The sequence below is a fragment of the Scyliorhinus torazame genome, chromosome 17 (assembly GCF_047496885.1).
Source record: "Scyliorhinus torazame isolate Kashiwa2021f chromosome 17, sScyTor2.1, whole genome shotgun sequence".
In the NCBI taxonomy this organism is placed as follows: Eukaryota; Metazoa; Chordata; class Chondrichthyes; order Carcharhiniformes; family Scyliorhinidae; genus Scyliorhinus; species Scyliorhinus torazame.
In genome coordinates, this window is record NC_092723.1 from 50876781 (window position 1) to 50896447 (window position 19667).

Below are 19667 nucleotides of genomic sequence, written 5' to 3' on the forward strand. Positions count from 1 at the left end.
AGAGGATCTGTGGAGGGGTTTGCCTGGAGATGGCAGCCATTCATTGACTTCTTTGAGAACAGCAAAGATAGCAGGGGGTGGGGGATAAAATGGGGAGGAAGGGGAGCTGGGGAGTGGAAGGCGGGATGGTGAGGTGGTAGGTATTTTGTTGATTTGGTTATTTGCAGCTTTGTTGGCTTGTTTTACTTTGTGGTTGTGTTTGATGTGTCACTATATAAATTCCTCAATAAAATACTTTTAAAAAAAAGATCCCACAGCACAATTTAAAGAGAAGTGGAGTGATCCCCAATGTTCTGCCCAATATTGATCCCTCAACCAACATTATTGAAGAAAGATGACCTTTTTCATTCACGTCATTAGTGTTTGTGCGATCTTGCTATGCCTATAATAATTGGCTGCCACACTTCCTACATTGAAACAGTGAGTACACTTCAAACGTACATTGTTTTAAAACACTTCGGGATGCCCTGAAATTGCGAAAGGTACTACATAGATGCAAATATTTCTGTTATTGTTCCAAGTTAGAATGGTGTGTGTGTGGCTTGGCGGGGAACTTGCGGGTGGTGGTGTGACACAATTCATATAACTTTTAGGATTGATCAATTATTACGTCAAATTTGAGCTGAATTTAGCAACACAATTGAAGCCTTTACATGCTTCAGTATGTGCAAAACAGGTATGGCACTGGTCAGAAGAATGCGACAGCGAATACAATGTGGTAAAAGATGTCTTACAGAAGTCATTGCTGTTGGTTCACTGCACTCAAAGATGAAGTTACAATTTTTATTTTATAAAGTTGGAGTGTCCAATTACTTTTTTTCAAATTACGGGGCAATTTAGCATGGCCAATCTACCTAACCTGCACATCTTTGGGTTCTGGGGGTGAAACCCATGCAGACATGGGGAGAATGTGCAAACTCCACACGGACAGTGACCCAGGGCCAGGATTCGTGCCCGGGTCCTCAGTGCCGGAGTTCCAGTGCTAACCACTGCGCCACAAGCCGCCCCTGAAGTTACAATATGCTTGCGAGTGTCACCCTATGGGATTGGTGCAGTTGTCTTGCACATAATGCCTTCAGGAGAGGAACGGCCGATAGCATTTGCTTCACAAAGTCTTCATAGCACAGAAATTAATTACATTCAGCTAAGAAAAGAAGCTTTGAGCATCATTTCTGAGGTAAGAAGGTTCTACATTAACTTTATAGACATCTAATCACACTATTAGAGGACCTGATAGGCACAAGCAACAAAGAAGGGGGACTATGTGCGAAAATATACAGATAGTTACTGGACAGAGCCCGGACACCACTGGATGAGACCAGACAAAAATGGGAGGACGAACTGGGGACAGAGGTGGGGTGGGGAATCTGGAGCAAAGCACTGGACAGGGCTAACTCCACCTCCTCCGCCTATTGCACAGAGCGCACCTGACCAGAACACAAATGAGCAGGTTCTTCCCGGAGGTGGAGGACAAATGTGAACATTGCCAGAGGGGCCCGGCCAACCACACCAACATGTTTTGGGCCTGCCCCAAACTTGCTGGGTTCTGGACACCCTTCTCCGAGGCAATGTCCAAGATTGTTGGGGTGAGAGTGAAGCCTTGCCCAATTGTGGCAATCTTCAGGTTATCGGAGCAGGCAGAACTATATGTGGGAAAGAGGGCCAAAGCCCTTGCTTTTGCTTCCCTAATTGCACGCCAAAGAATCCTGCTCAGCTAGCGATCAACAGTACCACCCAAGGCTGCAGACTGGCTTGTTGACCTTTCTGAACTTCTCCCCCTGGAGAAGATTAAGTTTACAATCCGAGGGTTGGAGGAAGGCTTCTAGATAAATGGAGCAGTTTGTCGGCCTGATCCAAAACCTGTTCAAGGCTAGCAACGAGGAGTAAGATAGGAAAATGGGAAAGAGAGGAATTAAAAGAGGGAAGACAAGGAAGAAACCAAGAAACATGGGTAACCAAAAGAGTGCGCAACCCGGGGAGAGGGAGGGAAGGGGGGGGGGGGTGAGGAATAGGAAGAGGAAAGGCTGGAAAGTCACAAAAAAGGCGAAGAGGTGGGAGAGGGGGGCAGGGGGGGCAACCCCCCCCCCCCCCCCCCCTCCCCAAGCAGAAAGCAAACACAATCGACGGGAGGGGGTCTGAAAAGGGAGGGGGGTGGGATAGGGGAAGGACGCAAGGGATGGGGAGGGGGGAAGGAGTGGGCGGGAGGTTGTGTGTGGACGGTCCATAGGCCAAGCCAGAGGGCGGCAAAATGTATATAAAGTTAATTAAAGGAAGGACAGGATAAACCTTTCTGTACGATAAAGTAAATTAACACGGTTAAAGCAAAATGTATATAACTGGTTGTAAATGTGGAAAATGCCAATAAAAATTTTTTTTTAAAACATTTTATGGACTTCATTTCATTCTTTTGATGGATCATCAACCCTTGATGACAACCTTTGGACCATATAAACATATTCCTTCTTCAGCAGCCAGTAGGTTACAAAGATGGTCTTTGAGATTGTCAGCTCACACATATGGGGTTGGATTCTCCGATCCCCGACGCCGAAAACGCATTCGGCAAGGGGATGGAGAATCTCCGGTGATGCCCAAATTGGCGAATGCGCCTCATTCACGATGCTCAGCCCCCTGAAAAGCGGCGTACTCCTGCACGCCTTATCCACGGCCTCAAGCCATTGCCTGAGGCCCGCCCCGGGATGCTCCGTCCTCGACCGGCCGGGTCCCCGACTGCGTGGGACTCTCATGGACCCGTTGTGAACTCAGCGTAGCGGCTGCGGACTCAGTCTGGCACCTCCACAGTCAGGGGAGTGCCGATCCGCGGGCAGAGGGGGCTTTAATCGGGTTGGGGGCACTGTGGGGGTGGGGGGTGGTCCGGGGCGCGCAAGCGGCTGAAGTGGGGTACTATTTTGGCAGTCCGGGTTCGTGGGCTGAGTCCGCCATGAAGCGCGCCGCGGCCACTGCAGGCCACCGCCATGCGCATGCGCGGCCACAGACCAGCAATGCTCTGGGCCGTATTGGCAGCTACGCTGGCTCCCTGCTAGCCCCCATCGGAGCAGGGAATCAGTGGTCGTTTTGCGCCAGTATTCCTGGTCTCCCAAATGGAGAATCCAGCCCATGATATCCAGTATCACAAGTCAGAGAAACATGCAAATGCTGATGTTTTACTCATCAAACGTGACTCAGAGGAACATTTTGTCAACATCCTGTATTTCTCACTCATGGATAATGTTCCCCTGTCTTCATCTCAAGTCCAGAAATATACAAAAACCGACCCAATGATGGGAAGGTGCTGGACATGGTCCAAAAAGGAATGCTGTCAGACATTCAGTGGAAAAATCCAGACCTCAAGCCCAACATCACACAAAGAGCTGAGTTGACAGTTAAGAATGGAGTTTTATTTGGGGCAATCAGAGCGATTATTCCTACATGCTGCACAGTAAAGTCCTTAACCAAATACATGAGGGGCATCCTGGTGTGGTGAGGATGAAGAAACTGGCACAGTTATTTTTGGTGGCCACGATTCGAAGGTCAAATCAGAGAGAAAGTGGGCAATGTCTGTCCTGTGCAAAACTAAGAAACACTGATTGTATACAGATTGTCAAATGATAACAACAAGCACAGATTGCTCGGAAAGAACAAAACTCTACAAAGCGAGTATTCAATCAATGAGAGCGAGAGCTAGCAAGAAGCTACACCACCAGCGAGAAATGCTGTGATCTTAGTAAAGACAGATCCAATATCATACACCATACAGACAGATGATAAAAGAGTTTGGCGATGGCATACTGACCAACTGCGAACTTCACAAAATGAAATTGTTGAAACTTCTCAAGAAGTATTGCCTGTGGAAAATTCAGACACTGAAACTTTAGAGCAGAGCACAGAGGCAAGTGCAGGTTCTGGGCATGATTCAGCACACGCAAGTTAAAGTCTGCTGCCAAGATGCCTGGCTGCCAGGGGGAGTGCCAAGGTGCCAGCCTTCCCTATCCCCAACAACCTTGGGCTCTCCAATGGCTGGGAAACCTCCCAGGTGCCGTTACGACTGGCCTACGTTTGTGTGGACTAGTAATAAACGTCGCCCTGGCGAGGTCTCCCAGGCACGGCCGGTGGGTCCTGAGCCCTGGGCGAATCTAACGATTGGATATTTAGCTCATTTATATATTCAGATCTGGATTTCGCACAGCAAGAGCATGATGCATATCGCACCATGCGGAGTGAGTCGGGTGCCTGACACGAGGTTTTGCGCCCGACACGGAGCCCGATTTGGGGCTTGCGGCGATTCACTCATTGCACCCGGATCCGCGCCAGTCGCAAAGGTGTTGCTGAATCGCACCCTCTGCTTCTGAGGGCCTCTAATACCTATAGAGATGGACACTGGAGTAACTTCTCAGAAAGTACCACCTACTGAAAGAACAGTGGACACTTACCAGGTCGCGAGTAAACAGGCCCAAACGTCAAATACAACCCAAAAGGAATAGATGTCCAGCTGAGAGACTAGTCTGATTAAGTTGTATATATAGTTGTAGAGATAATGCATTAAAGCTTCTGGTGTATAAGCGTTAAGTTATTGTTGTTGTACTAAAGAAGTAAAGGGGGAGGGGTGTTATGTATCAGCGAATATATCCCTGCTGGTGAAGCACGTGATCTGTAGTAACGTCAGCAATGAATATTTGCGTGGGCTTCAGTTCTCCATCTTAGATTGGTTAGATAGCTGGTTTGTGATCCAGAACAAGGCCAGCAGCGTGGGTTCAGTTCCCGTACCAGCTTACCCGAACAGGCGCCGGAATGTGGTGACTAGGGGCTTTTCACAGTAACTTCATACTTGTGACAAGAAAAGGTTATTATTATATTATTATTATTATTAGCAACATCCCAAATAAAACCTCCCATCATGGTGGAGAGGTTTAATGGCGGAGTTTCAGACCTGAGGGCACAGGCAGTTGAAGCTTGGCAATCAATAGTGGAGCAATTCAAAAGAGGAATGGTTTAGGTTCCAGAATTAGAGGACAGATGTGGGGTTGGAGAGATTACAGAGGTAGGGAGGAACAAGGCCATGTTGGGATTTGAAAACAGGGGTGAGAGTTTTAAAATGAAGCATTTTTTAAACAGGAGCAAGTGGCCAATGTAGGACAGTGAGTACAGGTTGTTAGGCCAGAGGAGAACAACAGTCCGCATGGCAGCCAAACATCTCATGGTCTATCTCATGGCCTCCAATTGCAGCACCTGTGCCATTCACAGACAGGAGCAGGAAAAGCCATTTCTTCCCTCCTCCTTGTCTTCCAGGCCTTGGGAAGGTCTTGGTTAGGACTTGCTTGAATTCACAGGGAAAGTATTTCTCTTGTTAGTAGACTATTATTGTCACTGGAAAAGGTACAAAAACTACATGACCTCACCTCTGAAGCTGTTGTTGCCTCTTAATAATAATAATAATAATAATCATTGTTGTCACAAGTAGGCTCACATTAACACTGCAATGAAGTTACTGTGAAAAGCCCCTAGTCGCCACATTCTGACGCCTGTTCGGGTACACTGAGGGAGAATTCAGAATGTCCAATTCACCTAACAGCATGTCTTTCGGGACTTGTGGGAGGAAACCGGAGCACCCGGAGGAAACTCACGCAGACATGGAGAGAACGTGCATGTAAGATGATGTTTTGCACACACGGCATTCTGGATATTGTTGTGTATGACAATAGTCTCAAATTTACTAACAAGTGTTTCCAATGTTTTACAGTATCATATGGATTTTTCCACATCACAAATTCACTAACGTACCCTCAAGCCCATGGAGAGGCTGAGCGAAGAGTTTATCTCATTAAAGGCCTATTCAGATAAAAATGAAGACTTTGAGTTAGTCCTCTCAGCAATCACACCACATAATTGCAGAATAGTTTTGCCCCATGCAAGCTTTTGATTGACTAAGAACCCAACTTCTTCGTCTTCCCCTTACGTTGATAGCAAATGTCATGATAGAAGGCCGTGCTCATGCAAACAAAATTATAGAGCAGATCAAGCCAACACTTTCAACCAATGGCGCTGGACTCACGACCTTCCCACTCCCAAAGGGGATTAAAGATGTGGATTAGAGACCAGCAGAAAGAAGATACCGTCATGGAGAAGCTGCAACAACCAAGAATGTATCTGGCCCAGACAGAAACAGGTCCAATCTGAAGAAACAGGAATGCCTTGTTTTCAATGAACAGGAAACCATTAGCTGGATCGGATGCTTACACTGATCCTCAGGAGAAGGTCACATTTGCAGAACGGCTAATGAGGGAAACAAGAAGTGACAACTCTTGGGGAATGAGTTCGGAGTGAACAGATCCTCACCAACCTTAAAAAGAACTCCGTACGCAATCAGAGAGATTGGTGAAATCACCAAGGAGACTTTGGGGAGCATTGTAGGAGGATGCGTATTTAATAATGTAGAGATAACGACTGGGGAGAACATGTAGAGCAAAGGGTTAACTCCAGCATTACTCTAATAATAGCTACTGAGCATGTGCGTAAGAAGCTGTGTCACAATGATGTCACACTCAGAGAGTAAGAGGATTGAGAAGAACCTATGAGAGGAGCAGTAACTCTGTCCTGATGTTTTGTAATCATGGATATTGCTTGATATGTAAATAAAAGTACTTTGCCCCCAGCCAGATCTCTTACTGGAATCAGACAGCAACAAGATAATAACAGGCAAACCATTCCATTCATCTCTTGACTTAGTTTTGTAAACTGCTGTTCATGTTGAAATGAAGCAATTCCTGTGCATCAATATGTGGTGTGTTTCAACCCCTGCTGAGAACTAAGACTGCATCGACATTTCTGCAGCCTGCGTGTAATATAAGCAAAAGTTTTATTCCCTTCTCTCAGCCAAGCTATTTGGCAAGGGTTCTGTAATGGAAACAGCTTAACATTGAATCTGTCTGAGCCAAAACTATTGACAGAAAATGCGAGGAGATTTTACACACTCACTTGAAGACCAATTTGAATTAATTGTGGTGGGGTTGCTGGGGGGTTTCAGATTTAGCAGCCAGATATCTGGAAGGCCCCATCCCAAGGTTGCAGAACTTAATTTTTTTTAATATTTATTTTCCATCCTCAACTGGACATATTAAAAGGTCAGCTGACTATTGAGTGGGCAGGCTTGAGCGTGTAGCCACAGCAGGTGGTCAGGCATAGGGAATGGGGGAGCTCGGAGTTCAAGGGGAAATTGGATAGCTTGAGCGGAAGCAACTTCAGGACGGGATCAGATATTGGAAGATGGATGGCATTGGGAGTTTAGTAAAGGCGTTGGGAGTCATACGAGTAACACAAAGAAGGCATTTATTTATAATCCGTACTCTTTACAAAGGGGCCTGGTTGAACCTCATCGTGTCCTCTCCCTCTGTCAGTCGGTTCCTATTTGGCTGACCTTATATACACATGGTTACAGCCCAGTAGCTGGTGGGGGGGCTCATAGTCCTCAAGCCACATGGGGAAAACAATCAAGCCAGCCCCTGCGTTCCTTCTCCCCAAAAGTCCCATAGGGAATGAAGATGACGATGAAGATGAGGAGCAGATGAAGAAGAAGAAGTTAAAACACTGACGATGAGGAAGGAACAGAAAAAAAACGGCGCAGCCCTGACAGGCGGCGGGTGATACAGGCAGTATGGCCTCAGTACATTATTTCCATGAGGTGGGATCGGATCAGCAGGAGCATAAGGAGACTGAGAGCATCGCTTGCTCCTGGACCACCTGGGCGGAAAAATCTCCAAAGGTGGCCAAACGATGACATCTGAGTCAGAGACCCCAGATTCTGTGTCTCCATAACACTATTAAAGAATATTCTTATTATATCAGAATCAGACAACCAGACATCAAGCATTTTGCTATAACGAGAAGATGATTACGTTGGCGGGTGCGCAGACTGTGGAACCAGAATAAACAATAGGACCGGGGTGGAGTTCCCCCGAGGAAACCTTCCGAGCTGCGGGCCGGTCTGGGGTAGAGTTCCCCTGAGGGGCCTCCGGAGCGGAAGACTACCGGGCACGAAGGTGATGTAGGTGACTCTTCATGAGCAGACCTCGAACCCACACCTGGTAGGAAACGGGACCGGTTTGACGAACAACGACCCCTGGACATCAACGAGAACCTTCACCAAAGTTACGGCCATTGACTGCCTTGTCAGGTGCGAAGAATCGGAGAAGACAGCACTCTTTTGGTCAACGCCCTTGGAAATCTTGTGTGCGGTGCACCTTTGCGCCGATGTCGGGAAACAATAAACCCTACAGAGTCCAGACCTATCTACATTTCTGCCAGGGCTACACCCGTTACAGGATGAGGAGTAGGCCTCTATGAGAAGAGAAAGTTTGCCAGCCTGGTATCCATCGTGAACTCGGGCCCAGGACGTCTAAGCCATTCCCATGGGTGCAGAGGCATCGCTGCCATAAACATCCAATGGGCTTGACACACAGGCCAGCGCTGGGCCATCAGCTTAATGTCTGTATCAATGCCTGGCCAACAGACGTGACTCCTGGCGAGCATTTTCATTTTGAAGGCACCCGGATGTGCAGCATGAAGGTCTTTCAGAACTAATGGTTGGCCTTTCGCAGGGACGACGAGCCTTGTGCCTCACAGGAGGGCACGGTCCTAAACGGTCAGCCCTGCCATTTTCATTTGCTATGGGCCAGGGTTCAGAGAACCCCAAAGTGTTTCATGGAGTTCACCTGACCCACAACTTTTAATAGATTGTGGTATGGGGAGCACATGGCCCAATCTACAGATGTGGTACGGCAGAAATGGAAAAGTATTTTTTAAAGCAAAACAATGTATATTCTATGAACTCAAGTTAACCTTTTTAAAACATACAGTGAACATCTTAGCAATCATTGATTCAAATACAACCCCCAAAGAATACAACACTAAGTAATCCTTGAGCTGTCCTTTTAACATCCATATGACTTTTTAAAAAAACCTTTAAACGGAAGCACATCAGGTTAAAGTCACTACTGAGAGCAGTTATTAGTTTTAAATCACCAAAGGATTGATTTACAGTTTTTAGATAACAGAGCGAGAGACTCATACACCTTCTGGCTGTGACTGCAGCTATCCAGCTCTGAAAACGAAACTAAAACAGCAAATGGCCTAAAAGGAAAGTATAAAGCTGACAGACAGCCCAGCTCCACCCACACTCTGACATCATTGATAAACACACATTTCTTAAAGGTACATTTCTTAAACACCCATTTCTTAAAGGTACTCTCACATGACACATAGAAAAAGCCATTAACTCCACAGAAGCTGTCGTCGTGGTCCACTGGACAAAACCGAATGTTGAACCTTAGCTAGCACCGGCTCATACTGCATCCGTTCCCGGATGCGAACAGCTGTCACGGACAGAGTGTCCATGAAGCTTAAGATACAACGATTTTGTCGGCCATGGACGGATCCACGGGCACCACTGGCAAGGGGAGACGACAAATGCGTCGGCATTCGCTGTCGACGTGCCCAGGCGATGTCAAAAAGAATACTGGCACTGGTATGCAACCAAAAATAGAGCCCACCTCTGGAACCGGGCTGACACAATCGGCAGTACTTTATTATCTTTGTGAAATAGGCCAAGCAGTGGATGATGATGCGGAAATATGAAAAATGGTGGCCATAAACAAATTGATGAAAACATTTGACTTCGAACACGACTGCCGCACCCTCTTTCTCTCTATGGCCATAGTTATGCTCCGCTGCCATCAGTATCCTGGAGGCAAAAGCTATGCGGTGGTAATGGATGGCACCAATGCCGTACGGCGATGCATCACATGTCAGATACAGGGACTTAGCTGCGCCAAATGAGTCAGTACTCTGGACAAAACCAATGCCCGCTTCATCAAATAGAACGCAGCCTCCTGTTCATCGCCCCAAACCCAGGATTGGCATTTCTGCAGAAGAAAGTGAAGGTGGGGGCCAGAATTGCCGCCAAATTCGGTATAAAATGGTCATAATAATTTATCAGGCAAGAAAGAGTGAAGTTCCATAGCATCACGTAGTGCAGGGGCCATCTTGATTGCCTGTACATTGCCGGCAACTGGGTGTAGGCCATCCTGGTACCCTAAATATACCACCTCCTTTGCATTGAAGACGCACTTTGCATTATGCAGACGGATGACATACGCTGAAAACCGCTGTGGCACTGATTCATGATTTTACATCTGGTTTCATCACTGGAACCACCGGCGTTGCCCAGTCGGCGAAATGAACTGACCGAATGATACCGTGGCTCTCCAATCGTTGCGCCGATCTTACTAATGATCGCCTAGAGATCAGGCTGAGCACGAGAAAAACAAAGCCAGACCTATGGATGCACTTGGATTTTCCCCATGGCACCCTTAATTTTTCTAAGGCTGGACCCGAAAACGTCAGGGAATTTCTGCACCACCTCATATAAGCCGCCCACTTCCACCTTGAGGATACATTGCCAGTCAAGCTGCAAATGGTGCAGCCAAACCTGATGTAGCAAGTTGGGGCCGTATCTCTGCACCACAATCGTAGAATCATAGAATCCCTACAGTGCAGAAGGAGGCCATTCGACCCATCGAGTCTGCACCAACCCTGCGAAAGGCCACCCGACTAGCCACTAGGTCCAATTCCCTGCCTTATTCCTGTAACTCCACCCTGAGGGGCAATTTATCATGACCAATCCACTTAACCTGCACATCTTTGGACTGTGGTAGAAAACTGGAGCACCCAGAGGACGACACCTACCTCATCCCGGGGGGGGTCAGGGCGCTGTCCCTCATACCTGCTGGCGGCTTTGGCAACTCAGATGTCCACACTTCTCACAGGGGGTGGAGTCGGCCCCTCCCAAATCTGGGGCCTTGAGACCTTGGGTCTACTGCATTGCAGTGGTCCATTCTAGATGTTGAAAGGCGGCGAGTGGGGTGGCGTCGAGCAGCATTTACCTCAATTCCCTGATGCTCCTGCACACCCCAAGCGGTACTCTGCTGTGAAAGAGATATCTGCAAAACCTGCTGGTATGTTAGGGAACCTTCACCTAAATGTCTTCTTTGTATGTCGAGATTGTTCATACCGAAAACTAAGCTGTCATCCAGCATATCCGCCAACACAGCCCCATATTCGCTATACTCTCCGATTTTCCGTAACTGGGAAACATTCTCGGCAACTGACTCCCATTCCGACCCTTCCGTCATATTGAATCTGTACCTTTACACAGTGATAGATGGTGTCGGGTTGAAATGATTCCCACCAGCTGGTCAAATGCTACTGTATCCGGCGTTGCCAGAAACGTGAAGCCCCTAATTATGCCGAATATGTACGCACTGCAGGCTGTCAATTGGATCACAGTATGGCGCTTATTTTTGGTTATGCTGTTGGTGTGAAAAATCACAAGCGTTCCACATACTGATTCCAAGACTCAACTGTTGGGTCAAAAGCATCCAATCGACCAAACAAAGGCATAGTGAAGCACTCAAAGCTGTACCTTAGTCCCAGAAGAAGCAAAGTCATGGAGAGATGGCATAGGCGGAAGAGTAGCATGTTGACAGTTCCAAATTATATTCGTCACCAGTTTAATTAAGGTGAAGAGTGTCAGCCGAGTAACGCAAAGAAAACGTTTATTTATAATATGTATTATCTACAAGGGGGCCCGGTTGAACCTCACCAGGTCCTCTGTCTCTGTCGGTCGGTCAAGTCACACAGGGAAAACAATCAAACGAGCCCCATGTGCTCCATGCAAGTTAGTATGGGGAGAGGATCAGAAAGCAGGAGGATTTGGACACTTAGGAGAGGATCAGATATTGGGAGGAGAGCTAACATTGGACACTGGCAGGACTGTGGCAATTGGGAGGGTATTGGACACTTGGAGGGAAGAGGATTCAAACATTGGAAGGGGGTCAGGCATCAGGAGGGGATTAGTCATCAGGAGTGGAGTCAAAATTGGGAGGGCTTCATTGGCAAGGAAACTAGGAGGGAAGGGGGCATTGGGAGTGGGATTTGAATAGTGGCTGGGGTTTGGTCAGTGGGAGGGAAGCAGCCATCAATAGGTGTTTGGACACCTGATAAGAGCGGACATGAAGAGGGGGAGATAATTACACGTGTCTCATCATGGGAGCGGTTTATAGGTAAGTTTGAGAACCAAGGGGAAACAGTCATTCTGTTCCTGGTCCACAAGCAGTGCCAGCAAAGCTTTTACCCGCTCCTTCCTGATATATTTTCCTCTCTTCTATTGTCAAGTTCCCCAGCCGGCTAGCATTACATTTGAGACATATCAAAAATATGATTAATGGAGCTTAACTTAAATAGTTTAATGAGTTCCTATCTCCAGAGAGCAGGTTAATTTTCCACCAAATCTGCCTCTAATTAAAACCTTGGGCGTCATTCTCCGACCCCCGCCGGGTCGGAGAATGGCCGTTGGCCGCCGTGAATCCCGCCCCCGCCCCCGCCGAAGTCTCCGAAGGGAGAAAAGTCGGCGGGGCGTTAATGGCGCCGCTGCCGCGGAGAATGTCACGGGTCTGCGCAAGGCAGCCGATTTTCGGCCTGCCGATATTCTCCCTTCCGGATGGGCCGAAGTCCCGTCGACGTGATGACCGTTCACGTCGACGTGAATCAAACCTCCTTTTCATCGGCGTGACCCGGTGCTCCAGGCTCACGCCGACCAGCGAGGAGGTGAGTGACGGCCTGGGGGGTTGGCTCTGGGCAGGAAATGGCGTGGCCGCAGACTGATTGCGTGAGGAGAGGTGTGTCTCGGCTTGTGTGTGTGTGCGGCGGGGGGGGGGGGGGGGGGGGGGGTTAAAGTAGGCTGGGCTCCGGGGGAGTGCCGGGAGGGGGTCCGTGCCGGGGTGGAGGTTGGGGGGGGGGTCCGTGCCGGGGTGGAGGTTGGGGGTTGGGGAGGGGGTCCGTGCCGGGGTGGAGGTTGGGGAGGGGGTCCGTGCCGGGGTGGAGGTTGGGGGTTGGGGGGGGGTCCGTGCTGGGGTGAAGGTTGGGGAGGGGGTCCGTGCCGGGGTGGAGGTTGGGGAGGGGGTCTGTGCCGGGGTGGAGGTTGGGGGGGGGGGGGTCCGTGCCGGGGTGGAGGTTGGGGGGGGGGGTCCGTGCCGGGGTGGAGGTTGGGGGTTGGGGAGGGGGTCCGTGCCGGGGTGGAGGTTGGGGAGGGGGTCCGTGCCGGAGTGGAGGTTGGGGGTTGGGGGGGGTCCGTGCTGGGGTGGAGGTTGGGGGGGGGGGTCTGTGCCGGGGTGGAGGTTGGGGAGGTGGTCCGTGCCGGGGTGGAGGTTGGGGGTTGGGGGGGGGGGTCCGTGCCGTGGTGGAGGTTGGGGAGGGGGTCCGTGCCGGGGTGGAGGTTGGGGAGGGGGTCCGTGCCGGGGTGGAGGTTGGGGGTTGGGGAGAGGGTCCGTGCCAGGGTGGAGGTTGGGGAGGGGGGTCCGTGCCGGGGTGGAGGTTGGGGGTTGGGGAGGGGGTCCGTGCCGGGGTGGAGGTTGGGGAGGGGGTCCGTGCCGGAGTGGAGGTTGGGGGTTGGGGGGGGTCCGTGCTGGGGTGGAGGTTGGGGGGGGGGGGTCTGTGCCGGGGTGGAGGTTGGGGGGGGGGGGGTCCGTGCCGGGGTGGAGGTTGGGGAGGTGGTCCGTGCCGGGGTGGAGGTTGGGGGTTGGGGGGGGGGTCCGTGCCGTGGTGGAGGTTGGGGAGGGGGTCCGTGCCGGGGTGGAGGTTGGGGGGGGTCCGTGCCGGGGTGGAGGTTGGGGGTTGGGGGGGGGTCCGTGCTGGGGTGGAGGTTGGGGGGGGGGTCCGTGCCGGGGTGGAGGTTGGGGGGGGGGTCCGTGCCGGGGTGGAGGTTGGGGGGGGGGGGGGTCCGTGCCGGGGTGGAGGTTGGGGGTTGGGGAGGGTGTCCGTGCCGGGGTGGAGGTTGGGGAGGGGGTCCGTGCCGGGGTGGAGGTTGGGGGGGTCCGTGCTGGGGTGGAGGTTGGGGGGGGGGGGGGCGTCCGTGCCGGGGTGGAGGTTGGGGGTTGGGGAGGGTGTCCGTGCTGGGGTGGAGGTTGGGGAGGGGGTCCGTGCCGGGGTGGAGGTTGGGGGTTGGGGGGGTCCGTGCTGGGGTGGAGGTTGGGGAGGGGGGTCCGTGCCGGGGTGGAGGTTGGGGGGGGGGGGTCCGTGCCGGGGTGGAGGTTGGGGGTTGGGGGGGGTCCGTGCTGGGGTGGAGGTTGGGGGGGGGTCCGTGCCGGGGTGGAGGTTGGGGGGGGTTCCGTGCCGGGGTGGAGGTTGGGGGGGGGGGTCCGTGCCGGGGTGGAGGTTGGGGGTTGGGGAGGGGGTCCGTGCCGGGGTGGAGGTTGGGGGGGGTGGGTCCGTGCCGGGGTGGGTGATGGGAGGGCAAATGAGTTGGTCCACCTGGCCAGGTGCCAGCCTCCAACAGTTGGACCCATGCGGTCCATGCCACCTGGCTGGGGGGAGGAGGGGATATGGGCAATGATGACATGTCGTCGTTCCCCTCCCCCCCACCAGGCCGTCATGTTTTCAGACCATCCAGCGATGTTGGCCGCCGTGGTGGCAGCCGCTCATGTCTATGTTGCCCTGGATGAGGAGGAGGAGGAGGAGGAGGAGCGTGCCAGAGAGGCGGCGCAGGCTGCCGCAGAGGGGCAGGCGGCAGCCGCCCAGGCTGGAGGGACACCTGACCGACAGGACGAGGAGGGGGAGGAGGACGTCGCGGCCCCACGGCAACGGAGGCACCCGAGGGCGCCCCGTGTGTACCGGCCCCGGCAGTCATACCAGGACCTCACGGACCGGGAATGCAGAAGGAGACTCCGGATGAGCCGGGAAACCGTGGCACACATCTGCCACCTGCTGGCACACCTGTCACCGCGTGGCACTGGCGGGGGACACCCTCTCCCCGTGTCCGTCAAGGTTACGGTGGCCCTGAACTTTTATGCAACGGGGTCATTCCAGGCACCGAGTGGGGACCTGTCCGGCATATCGCAGACATCGGTGCATCGGTGCATCCGGGCAGTGACAGATGCCCTTTATGCCATGGCGCACCGCTACATCCGCTTCCCCGTGGACCGGGCCAGCCAAGATGCCCGGGCCGTGGGCTTCTCTGCCGTTGCCGGGTTCCCCATGGTCCAGGGCGCGATCGATGGGATGCACGTCGCCGTGCGGCCACCTGCAGAGAACAGGGCCGTGTTCACTAATAGGAAGGGGACCTATTCAATGAACGTACAGGTGGCCTGCGACCACCGCATGATGATCCTGCACGTCTGCGCCCGTCACCCAGGCAGTGTACACGACTCATTCGTGTTGTCGCGGTCATCCATCCCCGGCATGTACGAGGGACGCCATCCCCGGCTGAGGGGCTGGTTGCTGGGCGACAGGGGCTACCCATTGCGATCGTGGCTGATGACGCCTATACGGAGGCCACGCAATGAGGCGGAGAACCGCTACAATGATGCCCATGTAGCGACAAGGGGAGTGATCGAGAGGTGCTTTGGCGTGCTGAAGATGCGTTTCAGGTGCCTGGACCTCTCTGGGGGCGCCCTCCAGTATCGGTCAGATAGGGTCGGCCGCATCATTGTGGTGTGCTGCGTCCTGCACAACATAGCCCAGCAGAGGGGCGATGTGCCGCAGGCAGAGGAGGGCGGAGTGGAGGAGCAGCAGGAAGAGGCCCAGTCCTCCCCAGATGAGGGGGATGGGGGCAATGGTCAGGGCAGACGGGGTAGACACAGACGGGTGGCTGTCCACCGTTACCGGCTGGCCCAGCGGGCACGGGACAGACTGATAGACGCCCGCTTCACTGACTAGATGGGCGTGGGAATCGGGTAGTATGGCCACAGACCGCACACCATGACAACAACCGACCACCCACACCCCCCACCCATCCACCCACCCAGCACCCTCACCCCCCTCCCCAACCCCACACACCCCACCCGCATGCACACCACCCCCCACCCCCAATTGCCGATCCACCGGCGGCACAACGGGCCGGGCTCACCCAGTTGCGGGTGGACGCGTGTCTATCGCAGGCCATGGAGAATGATGACAACCCGCCTCCGATGAGCTCCATCTCTACATCGTTGGACTATGTCTGACCCATGGCCACAGTACCACCATCCACCCGGACCATCCCTGCATGCGGCTGTGACACTGCAGCGCACGGTCCCGTCCTCTGCCCGGGGGATGTTGATGGCGGCCCAGGGGGAAGGGGGCAGACTCACCTGGGGCTGAGGTAAGACCACCCCTCACACACACACTTGCGCTCAACGTACATGACACCCCCGCACACTTTGGACAGAGCACAAAGGCAGCTTCGGTAGGTGTAACATTGACTTTAATAACCAAAGGAGTTCATGCACGTGCCCTAGCGCTTAAAACTCATCTGTGCCCTGCACCCGTGCCAACTTACTCAGTGTCTAATTGTTTGGCCTTACGGGCCCTTTGACTACGTCTACGTGGTTCCCCAGACGGTACAGCAGAACTGGAGGTGGACTCCTGTGATTCCTGCCCTCTGACACTGGATCCCTTTGGCGGCCGTTTCCTGGGGCGTCCTGGCCTAGATGGGCCAGGCTGCGGCCCGGGCGACTGGGATGGCGAGCTGCCAGCCTGTCCTGCCCGTTGCCCACCCGATGCACCTGGGACGGAAGGGGGGGAGTCCGAGGTGTCGCGGTGTACAGGGACCTCCCCTACAGAGGGAGCCGGGACGGACCACACCACCTCCTCCTCCCTCGGGGTGCCCGATGGCCCCCAGGCCTCTACATGGGTGGGGGATGCGAACGGACTGGCCATCCGACGCGCCCCCGACATCTGGCGCTGCCAGTCCTGGAGGCCCGTGCTGGTATCGACAGGGGTCTGCAGGTTTGCAGCCATGGAGCCCAGGGGGTTGGCAAACCCTGTCTGCGACAGTGCGACGCCAGCTCGCACATGGCCACTGGCGCCGATGCCCTCAGCGATGGCCTGCTGAGACTGGGCCATGGCCTGCAGAGACTGGGCCATGGCCTGCAGAGAGTGGGCTATGGCGTGCTGAGACTGGGCTATGGCGTTGAGCGCCTCTGCCATCTGGCGCTGGCACTGGCTCATGGCCTCCTGTGAGAGGGCAGCCATTTCCTGGGCCACAGACGCCGCCTGCACGGAAGGCCCCAGGCCTCGCAAACCGTTCCCCATGTCTGACACCGTCGCACCCATTGCCTCCACCGCGGACGCCACCCGTGCGGTGTCAGCCTGGGTGGCACGCATGACCGGGACCACTCCCAGCTCCTGGACGCGGGTGGACTCCTCCACCTGCGACCGCAGCCGCCGCAAGCCACCCGTCACCCTATTCGCTCGTCTCCGTGTCAGTGGTTGCATCGGATCTATGTGTGGGTGTGGTAACTGCAGGAACCCGGGATCCATCTGGGCGGCAGATGTTCGCTTGGCCTGGGCTGCCCTCCGACCGCCCGGTCCCTCTGCTGCTCCTACCTCCACCTGCTATACCGGGACGGCTGTGTTGTGCGCACCAGTGAGTGTACCAGACGCCTCATCACTAAAGTGCCCAACCGTGGTGAGTGTTTCTGCGATGGTGGAGGGTGTTGGTGACAGCAGTGGCGTTGTGTCGTGCTCTTCGTCCCACTCTGAGTCCATGGCACTTTGGGGTGGGGGTTCGTCTCCACCCATCCACTCTGAGTCACTGTCCGGTATTTCGTCTTCCCGGGTAGGGGTGTCCTGGGTAGTGCTGTCCCGGGTAGTGCTGTCCCGGGTAGTGCTGTCCCGGGTAGTGCTGTCCCGGGTAGTGCTGTCCTGGGTAGGGGTGTCCCGGGTAGTGGTGTCCCGGGTAGGGGTGTCCTGGATAGTGGTGTCCTGGGTAGTGGTGTCCTGGCTCGGATGTGACGGGGGCCTGTGGCTGCCCCCCTCATCGCTGGGTGGTCGCTCCCGCACGTGACGGGGGTGTCGTCTCCCTGTTGCTCCAGGTCTCTCCGTCTCCCGTGGTGTGCGAGGGGCATCCTGCGGGCGTCGCATGCTGGAGGGTCCGGGTCTCTCCGTCTCCCGTGGTCTCCGAGGGGCATCCTGCGGGCGTCGCATGCTGGAGGGTTCGGGTCTCTCCGTCTCCCGTGGTCTCCGAGGGGCATCCTGCGGGCGTCGCATGCTGGAGGGTGCGGGTCTCTCCGTCTCCCGTGGTCTCCGAGGGGCATCCTGCGGGCGTCGCATGCTGGAGGGTGCGGGTCTCTCCGTCTCCCATGGTCTCCGAGGGGCATCCTGCGGGCGGTCTGCATCTGCGGGGATGGGTGCCTGGACGTTTGGTCCTGCGATACACAATGAAGCATGCATGGTTAGACATCAGGCAGTGATCAGGTGATACGGGGGAGGGGGATATAGGGGAGGGGGGATATGGGGACGGGCTGTTGGTGGCTCACTTGCTCGTGGGGCCCCGACCTCTGCATCAGCAACCTCCCGGTCCTCAGGTCCGCCAGCCAGTTCCAGGGCCCTTTCCTCGTGTACGGTCAGTGGCCTCTCATCAGCGGGCCCTCCTCCAGTCCTCACATGCTCCCTATTGTTGTATGCGCGCTTCTCCTGGGGGGGGGGGGGGGTGGTGGCAGGGGTAAAAGGCAACAGTGTTAGGCAGGTATATGAATGCACGCCATCGGTTGCGCGTGCATTGCAGAGGTTAAGGTTAGGGCTGGATTCACTTGGGGATATGGGGGATATGGGGGAGGGGGGGATATGGGGGATATGGGGGAGGGGGGGATATGGGGGATGGGGGATATGGGGGAGGGGGGGATATGGGGGGGATATGGGGGAGGGGGGATATGGGGGAGGGGGGATATGGGGGAGGGGGGAATATGGGGGATATGGGGGAGGGGGGATATGGGGGAGGGGGGAATATGGGAGATATGGGGGAGGAGGGAATATGGGGGATATGGGGGAGGGGGGATATGGGGGAGGGGGGATATGGGGGGATATGGGGGAGGGGGGATATGGGGAGGGGGAATATGGGGGAGGGGGGATATGGGGGATATGGGGGAGGGGGGAATATGGGGGAGGGGGGAATATGGGGGAGGGGGATATGGGGGATATGGGGGAGGGGGGATATGGGGGAGGGGGGATATGGGGGAGGGGGGATTTGGGGGAGGGGGGATATGGGGGATATGGGGGAGGCTCAACCTGCCTGCTCTGACGAGGTCGTTCACCTTCTTGTGGCACTGGGTGCCTGTCCGTGGTGTTAGGGCCACAGCGGTGACGGCCTCTGCCACCTCCCTCCACAGACGCCGGCTGTGGCGTGGGGCAACTCTGCGGCCGTGCCCGGGATACAGGGCGTCCCTCCTCTGCTCCACCGCATCCAGGAGCGCCTCCACATCGCGTGACTCGAACCTCGGGGCTGAGCGACGGCCAGCCATCAAGTCGGGTGTTGCGGTCGGCTGTTCCGGTCGGGGGGGGGGGAGCTGCGCGGCCTTATGAGCCGTCACGCCGTGCAGCGCGTATGACTCTGCACGGCGTGAACCACTGCGCAAGCGCGGATCCCGTTACGTCGCTGCTAGCCCATTTCGGGCCGCAGAATATCGGCCCATTTTTATGACGTGACGCAAGTGGGATTTGCGCCATTTTTTGCGCCGATCGGCGGAGTGTCCGCCGATAACGGAGAATTTCGCCCCAGATGTGAGCATATTGTTGGTGGGCTTGGGATAGAGTCCTGATTTTAAAAAGATTTTAAACCCTGCTTCCTGAATTTTGGGCACCCCTGG